Source organism: Zingiber officinale, chromosome 10B (assembly GCF_018446385.1).
Source record: "Zingiber officinale cultivar Zhangliang chromosome 10B, Zo_v1.1, whole genome shotgun sequence".
In the NCBI taxonomy this organism is placed as follows: domain Eukaryota; kingdom Viridiplantae; phylum Streptophyta; class Magnoliopsida; order Zingiberales; family Zingiberaceae; genus Zingiber; species Zingiber officinale.
The window spans coordinates 11,078,218-11,088,371 of record NC_056005.1 but is presented as its reverse complement, the minus strand read 5'-3'; positions in this window follow the sequence as shown (position 1 = coordinate 11,088,371).

Here is a 10,154-nt window from a genome sequence, read left to right as displayed (position 1 = left end):
GTCACAGGTCGATCAGTATTTTCAAAATACAACTGTCTTATTCGATCTCGGGCAACCCACTCTTATGTATCCGGGCATTTGCCGAGAAACTAGCAACACCTCGAAGTACTCAATAGTCGCTGACAACGCTACCCTCAGGAGACATTATGTCATCTACGCACTGGCTCAGAGCAATGTCATTATAGCAGACAGAGAGCTTTTTGGTGATCTGATAGTGCTAGAAATGACTGACTACGATGTCATCTTTGGAATGGATTTTCTGATCAGATACGGCGCTTTTATAGAGTGCCGTAAACAGAAGGTCATATTCCAACCTGAAGCAGGAGTACAGTTTGAGTACACGGGGAAGCCAAAGAGGAAAGCCAGGAAGTTTCTCTCAGCATTGAAAGCACAGCAGCTATTGGATTCAGGATGCGTGGGATTTTTAGCAAATGTAGTCAACACCAGCCAGGACAAGAACCAACAGCTATCAGAGGTTCGAGTCGTTTGTGACTACCCAGCAGTCTTCCCTGAAGAGCTACCAGGCTTAGCACCAGACAGGGAGATCAGGCACAAATCCAATTTCCAAGGCACCATATCGCATGGCTCCCGCAGAACTGAAGGAACTTCAGGAGCAATTACAGGAGCTTCTTGACAAGGGTTTCATACGCCCTAGTCACTCACCATGGGGAGCACCTGTGTTGTTTGTGAAGAAGAAGGATGGAAGCATGCGCCTATGCATAGACTACCGTGCCTTGAACCAGGTCACAATTAAAAACAGATACCCTCTTCCCAGGATAGATGACCTGTTTGACCAGCTAAAGGGAGCCACAGTGTTCTCTAAAATTGACCTCAGATCAGGATATCACCAGGTTAGAGTCAAGGAAGGTGATATACCTAAAACAGCTTTCAGGACCAGATACGGACACTATGAGTTCGTAGTCATGCCTTTTGGCGTGACAAATGCTCCAGCTACTTTCATGGACCTCATGAACAGGATATTCAGAGAATACTTAGACAAGTTTGTCATCGTGTTCATCGATGACATTCTTATCTATTCAGGCACTCAGGAGGACCATGCAGAGCATCTGAAAACAGTTTTGCAGATCCTTCAGCAAAAGCAGTTGTACGCCAAATTCACGAAATGTGAATTACGGCTAGACCAGGTAGCCTTTCTCGGTCACATCATCTCCAAAGATGGTGTTATGGTAGATCCCAGCAAGATAGAAGCAGTAAGTAGCTGGAAGAGACCCAGAACGCGGTGAAATCGAAGCTTTACGGGATTAGCGAGCTACTACAGAAATTGTGAGAGGACTTCTCCAGATAGCCTCCCCACCGACTCTCACCAGGAAGAACAAGAAATTTCGGTGGACGGAGGACTGTGAAACAGCTTTAGCGAACTAAAGCGGAGATTGACCAATGCTCCTATTTTAGAACACAGACAGCTTTAACATCTACAGTGACGCCTCTAAATTGGGATTAGGAGCGATACTGAAAAGGGCAAGGTGATCGCCTATGCCTCGGACAACTCAAGGATTATGAGAGGAACTATCCTACTCACGACCTTGAGCTTGCAGTGATGGTGTTCGCTCTCAAGATTTGGAGACATTATTTGTACGGAGCTCAGTGCAGAGTGATCATCAAAGTCTGAAGTATTTCTTTACTCAGAAGGATCTGAATATGCGACAGCGTAGATGGTTAGAACTAGTCAAAGATTATGACATAGATATCCTCTACCATCCAGGAAAAGCTAATAAGGTAGCAGACGCACTCAGCAGGAAGTCCAGTGCTACCTTATTATCTTTAGCAGCTATGTCACCACCCCTAAGGAAGGAGATTACGGCCTTTAGTCTCGAGCTTATAGTCGGACAACTTTCCACTATGACCTTAGAGTCTACCTTGCTTGGTGATATTCAGTCAGCTCAGGATCAGGACCCTGAAATTCAGAAAATCAAGCAAGGGCTAGCAGAATCGGAAAGTGGAGGTCCGACAGTGGGTGTTGTATTTTGGCGGCAGACTCTGTGTTCCAGATCAGGAGGAGCTACGGAGACAGATTTTAGACGAGGCTCACAGGACTCCCTACGCTATGCATCCAGGCTCCACCAAAATGTATCAAGACCTGAAGAAACGCTTTTGGTGGCCCGGGATGAAGCGAGACATCGCCAGATATGTTAGCATCTGCCTCACCTGTCAGAGGGTCAAGGCAGAACATCAGCGACCAGGAGGAGTTCTGCAGCCTATACAGATTCCAGAATGGAAGTGGGAGGATATCTCCATGGATTTCATAGTGGGACTACCCAGAACCACGAATGGTTTTGATGCCATCTGGGTAATAGTCGACAGGTTGACTAAATCAGCCCACTTTTTAGCTATCAAGATATCCTACTCTATGGAGAAGCTAGCTCGGTTGTATCTCCAGGAGATTGTCGATTGCATGGAGTCCCACGAACCATTATATCGATAGAGACAAAGGTTTACATCACACTTCGGAAGTGTGTACAATATGGGCACCTTAAAATTCAAGATGACCTTCCATCCTCGACGGATGGTCGACGAGCGAGTGAATCAGGTACTCGAAGATATGCTCCGAGCTTGTGCCCTAGATTTCAAGGGAAGTTGGTGCAAATATCTGAGTCTAGCAGAATTTGCATACAACAACAGTTATCAGGCCACTATCGGCATGGCTCCTTATGAGGCACTCTATGGGCGGAGGTGCAGATCACCATCTGCTGGTATGAGAGTGGTGAGCAGAAGGAACTAGAGCTTGAGACAGATCTAGTGGCGTATACCACAGCCCATACAGCAGATTCGCCAGAGGATAGAGACAAGACAGAGTCGGAAGAGCTATCTTGATACACGACGCACCCTAGAGTTTTCGAGGGGATACATTTTCCTCGAGTAGCTCCCATGAAGGAGTCATGCGTTTGGGAAGAAGGGCAAGCTAGCTCCCGGATATGTGGGACCATACCTTATCATGAAGAGAGTGGCAAGGTAGCATATGAGCTAGAGCTACCTCGGGAGATGTCGGCAGTCCACAACGTATTTCATGTTTCCATGCAAAAGAAGTGTGATTGAGCCCCAGTTGGTACAGTCCGTGATGATCTCAGCTATGACGATCGGCCTATTCGGATAATAGACCGAGCAGAAAGAAATTACGAACAAGGAAGTACCATTAGTTAAAGTCACCGGCAAAATCACACAGCAGCAGAGGCGACTTGGGAGACAGAGGCCAGCATGAGACAGAAGTACCCAGAATTGTTTTAAGTTCGGGACGAACTTTTATAAGGTATGGGATTGTAAAGCCGAAAAATTCCCAAATTTATTTTAGAATTATTCTATGATTTTTCTGGAATTATTAGATATTTTTCCGAATTTTCCGAGTAGCGGAGTAGCAAAAACAAATAGGTCACAAAATAGCTTAGGCGGGAACCCGAGACCTATGGTGTAAGGGATAATGTTAGTAACCAGTTGAACCCAGCAGGGCCGTGCTGAAAGGAAGGAGAACCAAATATATTTATATTAGAGTTGGGTTCATTAAACCACTTAATATAAATAATAAACTTAAGTGGGGTTTGGTTTATTTTGGTTCGGCACCTCTTCACCTCACGACACTTTCTCTTCCAAAACCTCACCGCCGCCTCTCCCTTCTTCTCCTCTTCCTCACGCACGGCACACCAAGGCAAGGGTCCATAGGATCATCTTCCGGCGACGACTCCAACACGAAAGGGGTTCTTCTCCGCGAGAGGAACGCGAAGACGTAAGCGGTTCGTCGAGCGGACAATTTTCCGGAAACACCTAGCGAATAGAATCGTAAGAAAACCTTACGATTGAGGTAAGAAACCCCTCACCTGCAGTATAATTGCTCTCGCTTGTTAGTTTTGGCGTTAGTTCAGTAATTTTATAGTTTTCAGTTTTAGGGCATGCTTTTAGTGCACGCCAAGCATTCGGTAGAATGCCCAGTTCAGAAGGATGTACCAATAGGCGTCCTAACAGCATATAAAATGTAATAGAAACATTTTATTCAGTTTATTATTAGTTATTACAGCTATATGGATCAGATATCCATTGGGTGGGCTCCCACAGTAGCCTCTAGGTTCAGATAACCTAGCTCTAGGTTCAGATAACCTAGAACAGCAAGTAAAATTAAACAGTATTCAGTATTTTACTTTTATTCAGTTGGCATCGTGCTTGGATCAGATATCCATGGGCTGGACTCCCACATCGTCCCTAGGTTCGAGATAACCTAGTAACCTGCTGGATTGAACTTGCAATCCGGGTCTCGAGGGATCGCGACAAGAAGTAACATTGCTGTGGCCCAAAGAAGATGTTTAGTATTTTCATCTATTATATGTATAGTTTTCAAATTTGAAACCGTGATGAAAACACTAATTTAGCTTTCGATTCAGTTCAGGTTCAATTTACATGATTTGAGTTCATGTACAGATTTAGACATATGCATGACTAGTTCAGTTTCATGCTCGCTTTATATGTTATGCCATGTTTCAGTTCCAGTTTATGCTTTGTTTGATATGCCATGCCATGCTTGCATGTTCAGTATGTTTTTTCAAACAACAGGATTTAAAATCATAATTGCATCGTATGCATGATTTAGTGAGGTAGATGGTTTCTTACTAAGCTTTAAGCTTATAGGTACTACTTTTCTTATCCTGCAGATACAGGTAAAAGAAAAGTGGACTAGCGGAGGTTGGAGGGCGATGCTACAATGATGTGTGTGTGCAAGGGGTCTGGAATAAAGATCCTTGGGATCTACACGCTTTTAATTCAGTTTTAGTACTTAACACGTCTGGTTTTATGAATTAGTCTTGTTACAGTTTAGTGAACTATATCTTGTTTAGTCATCATGTTTAGAATATGAGTATTCACATTCTTGAGTGTTTTCATGTATCTAGAACGGTCTCGTGAGTTGTGGCACGTTCGGTCTTGGAAGTTCTGAAATCGAAACTCGATTTCATATCGAGTTGGATCGGTCGCCGACCGATCCGTTACTATCGAGGATCTCGGATCGGTCGGACCGATCGAGCACTCTGATACAGATGTTCTCAGATGCTATCGATCGGTCGTCCGATCGATCCAACACCAAAGAGTTCGGGACGAAATCTGCGATCCGATCGGTCGACCGACCGATCGATGGCTGATCGGAGCTGACCGATCCAGAAGCTATAGCATCGTAAGCGGCTCGATCGGTCTACCGACCGATCAGGTGCGATCCGGAGTCGAGGAACCGCACTCATTAAGCCCGACAGGCTGCAGACCGATCGGTCTCGACCGATCCAGAGGGTGCATCCGTGCCAGTATCAGCTGGAACGATCTGTGAATCGTTCCGAAGGCTCAATCGACTTACGGATCGGTTGAAATGTCTGACTGCAGCTAGCAGGACATCCAAGAGGCATAGATTGTCTCTCCTAGCATGTGTACAACACTCAGGTACTCCTAGAATGTCAGGTTAAGACTTTACAGTAATTAGTTTAGCAAATTTCAAATTTGCTCAGTTTTCCGCACAGTATTTTCAGTAGTTAATGTAGCGATCCGGCTCACAGTCTGGTACTCAGGAGTTGGGTCGTTACATATAACCTGCACCAACGTCGGATCCCAATCGATTGAATGGCTCTCAATCGATTGGGGAGGCTTTGGATTGATTGGTTGATCGATCCAGAGCGCCTCTGTGCTCTCTGGAAATCTCCTGAATCGATTGTTTGATCGATTCAAAGCTTCTCGCGATTTTCCAGCCTCCCAATTGATCACCCGATCGATTGGAGGCTCCCAATCGATCGGCTGATCGATTGGGAGTACTTCTGTGTGAACGGCGATTCTCCCCAATTGATCCATTGATCGATTGGGAGAAGTTTTGTCGCGGCATCTCACCCAATCGATCAACCGATTGATTGGGCATGAGTCAATCGATTCGGCTCACTTGTGACTTGCCAAATCAAGTCCAAAGTCCCTAAAACCAACATCTGGTCAACCATAACCTGTTGGGACATCATGCCTAGCATCCGGTCACCCTCGACCTGCTAGGACTTCCTCACTAAGTGTCGGGTCAATCCCTTTGACCCACTTGGACTTTTCTCCTCGTGCTAAGTATCCAATCAATCCTTTGACCTACTTAGACTTCTCATTACTAGGTGTCTGGTCAACCTTGACCCACCTGGATTTTCACGTTCCTGGCTTCACTCACCAGGGCCTTCACCTAGCTTCACTTACTAGGATTTTCATACTTCCTAGCTTCACTCACTAGGTCTTTCACCTGGCTTCACTCACTAGGATTTCCAAACTGCCTGACTTCACTCACCAGGACTTTCACCTCTGCCTAACTTCACTCACTAGGTCTTTCATCTGGCTTCACTCATCAGGATTTTCCAACTATTTTGCTTCACTCACCGGGACTTCCCAATCAAGTATCCAGTCAGTCTTGACCTACTTGACTCTTCTTCACATCTAACTGGTCATCCTTAACCAGAGGAGAATTATACCAACAATCTCCCCAAATGAACGATTGCTCCTGCAATCTCCATGTATTGTCAGTCTCCATGTATTGTCAAACATCGAAACCCAAACATCAAGACTCAAGCTTGAGTCTTCTCAAGCTTAGTCAACCAGGTCAACCTTGACCCAAGGGATATTGCACCAACAATTAAAACCTTACACATTGACCATAGAGAATATTTATATGATCAGTTCATGATAATATGTAATGAGAAAGAAATTATTAGATAATTAACTATTCCTAGAATTTCACAACAAAATGGGAATGTTGAAAGAATGAATCAAACTCTTCTAGATATGGTTAGGTCTATAATGACTCAAGTTAATTTGTCAATCTCCTATTGGGGATATACATTATTAGCTGCAATCTATATACTTAACCGAGTGTCTTCTAAATCTATTCCATTTACTTCATATGAACGCTGGACAAGTAGAAAATTAAATTTGAGTAATCTGAAACCTTAGGGTTAGCTATCTATGTTCATGATGAGACTCATAAATATAAAAAATTAGGACCTAGAGGTAAGAATTATATCTTTATAGGTATTCTGATATTTCTAAGTGTTATGTTTTTATTAGTGAGCAACAAGATGGAACTATCTCTGAAATAGAGTCTAGAAATGTTATTTTTCTCATAACTGAGTTCCTAACAAAAGGTGAAGTTGATAAGACAATTTATTTATGTATGATAGAGGAGGAGGGCAATGCTCCTTTATCAACAAATCAGGTATCACGAGAGATGCCTAAATCTAGTTAACCTAGTGAGAGTGATTTGTCATTCACTGATTTAGTTTCTCAACAATCTAACCTTCGAAGTAGTTGTTAGATTATTCTTGAAACAAGGTTTGATATTGAGAATAAGGCATTAATAATTCTCCCAATTGATAATAAAGAACCTTGAACGGTTGAGGAAGCTTTGAGATGCTCAGTTAGAGAAGAATGGAAAATTACAATAGATGAGGAAATGAAGTTTATGAGAAAGAATCAAGTTTAGGATTTAGTCAATCTTCCTCCAAGCTGAAGGGCTATTAGGAATAAGTGGATTCTCAAAATCAAGAGGAAAGTGGATGGATCAATTAATCGATACAAAGCTTGACTAGTTGCAAAAGGATATGCCCAAATGGAGGGTATTGATCTTGAAGAGACATTATCCCTAGTTGTAAAGTTTATATCAATATATGTCATTTTAGCTATAGTAGTACATTTTGACATGAAATTACATTAGATGAATGTAAAAATGATTTTCTTTAATGGTAATCGTGAAGAGAAAATCTATATGGCACAGCCAGAAGGTTATATTACTGAAAGCCAAAAGAATAAAGTATGCAGACTTAAAAAGTCTATAAGGGCTAAAGTACATCAAGACAATGGAACATAAGATTTAATAAAGTCATTTTATCTTATGGTTTTAAAATAATCAATGAGGATCATTGTGTTTAACTAAAAAGGAAAAAAAGGAAAGTTTTGTAGGGATCTTATGCATAAAACAACACATAACACAGAGAAAAAAGGATCCTTTCAAAGATCCTTGCGAATACTATATACTACATTTTTTCTATTCTATCAGATAGAATAGTTATCTTTATTGTGTGAACCAATACTCCCAACAGCAACTTTGATTCAAATGCATATCTCAGCGCAATCAGCACATTCGCGCCTCTATGGTATCCACACGGGCACGTCCTCCGTCTGTCTCATGAACTACACAAGATTATTTTTTGCCAAGAGAAGAAGAGGAAGAAAAGCAACAACTAAAAAGATGATTACCCAAAAAGGTTACTTCACCTATATAAAGTTATTTTTCCAAAAGAGTTACTTCACCAAAAATTTACTTTACCAAAAAGGTTACTTCACCTAAAGGTTACCTTTACAAATGACTTTTGTACTCATCCAATGAATACAAAAGGTTTATGCCTTTTGGTCTCCCTTTTCATGAATACTCCATTAATCTCTATTAATAAATATTAATCCTCTTTAGCGGGTTGGATGTTAATATATTAGATTAATTATTAACCCAATGAGGCATTAACCTAATAAGGCAATGAGTCTAACCCATTAATCCAATGAGTCTAATCCAAATTCATTTGAGTCTAATTGAATGAGTCAAATTCGGATTAGAATTAACTCTATAATCTTAGGGTCCATCATATTTTAGTCAAATTAAAATAAACTCATCTCCAAATTAACATGTTCATTATGGGTGATCCAATATACTCTCGTAACGTTGGCAATGTATCTAAAATCATTTTAGATACATAAGCAATGAATGACATATAGAAATGCATTATTGCTACCCAAGTGATGAAAATGTCGAGATTCGATTTAACTTTTCTGTATCTATTATCTTGTATGACTTGGTCTTTCTATCCTTGATATCTAGATTGATCCATGAGGCATAAACTATGTTATTCTCTTATCAATATTTATGTTTCTTGATCCCTAAGTAGACACACTTAATCAAAAAAAACTAAATATCTGATATTGACTAATTTGAGCATAGGCATGTATTCTTGTGTCCTACTTAATCAAGGGGATCATAGATATTACTTCCATCATATGGAAGGAATAGATTCCATCTACATCACTCATATCCCTCCGTATAACTTATTGCATATCCAGTAATTTTATAGTCCACCTTGTTACAGGTGACGTTTGCAGATACTAAAGTATATAACTCCTTATGTAAGGAACCGTAGTGACTTCAGGTTTAAGAATTATTCATACCAATATTCACTATGAGAATGTTTATGACACTCATATGATTATCCATGAAACATTCTCATTACTAGTCAATTCAATACATATTCTATAATATATACTCATATGTTAACGTGATATCTCAATCCATGACTTGTGGGATTAAGTCATCAATTGACCTATATGCTAGTCTCAATGCATTAATATTATCTTTACATATTAATGCTTGACCAGGAATAGTTAAGAGTAGTATCTATATATATCTATAAGCTCCCATTATTAATTCAACCAATTGATATGCTGTAGATTAGAACCTACTACCCTAGGACATTATTATACTTATTCATCTAGCATAAATCTAAAGTAAATATAATAATTATTACCTTTAATTAATGAAATATGATATAATATGTCCTAAGTCAATCAAATCTTGATTGACTCTTAGGGCTTACACTAACAAATTTGTCATCTTATCATTATATGTTGATAATATGTTAATAGCTAGAAGTGAAAAAAATATGTGATAGAAATCAAATCGTAGTTTTCATCATAATTTGACATAATAGATATAAGAGAAGTTGAGTACATCTTAGAAGTAAAGAGCATTAGACATCGATCAAAAAAGCTTTTAGGTTTATCTCAAGAGACTTATATTACTAAGATACTATAACACTTCAATTTGTCAGATTGTAATATTGAACAAGCACTTGCAATAAGAGGTACTATTCTAAGCAAAAGTATATATCCCAAGACTCTTAAAAAAATAATCGAAATATAGAAAAAAAATCATACGCCAGTGTCATTGGTAGTTTAATATAAACTATGTTGTGTACTCGTTCTGATATAAATTATATATGTTATTGGCTTAGTTAGCCATTTTCAGTTAAACCCAGGATCAAGACACTTGAAAGTGGTGAAGAGGATATTTAGATATCTCAAAGGAACAACAAATTATTGTATCTGTTTCCAAGGAT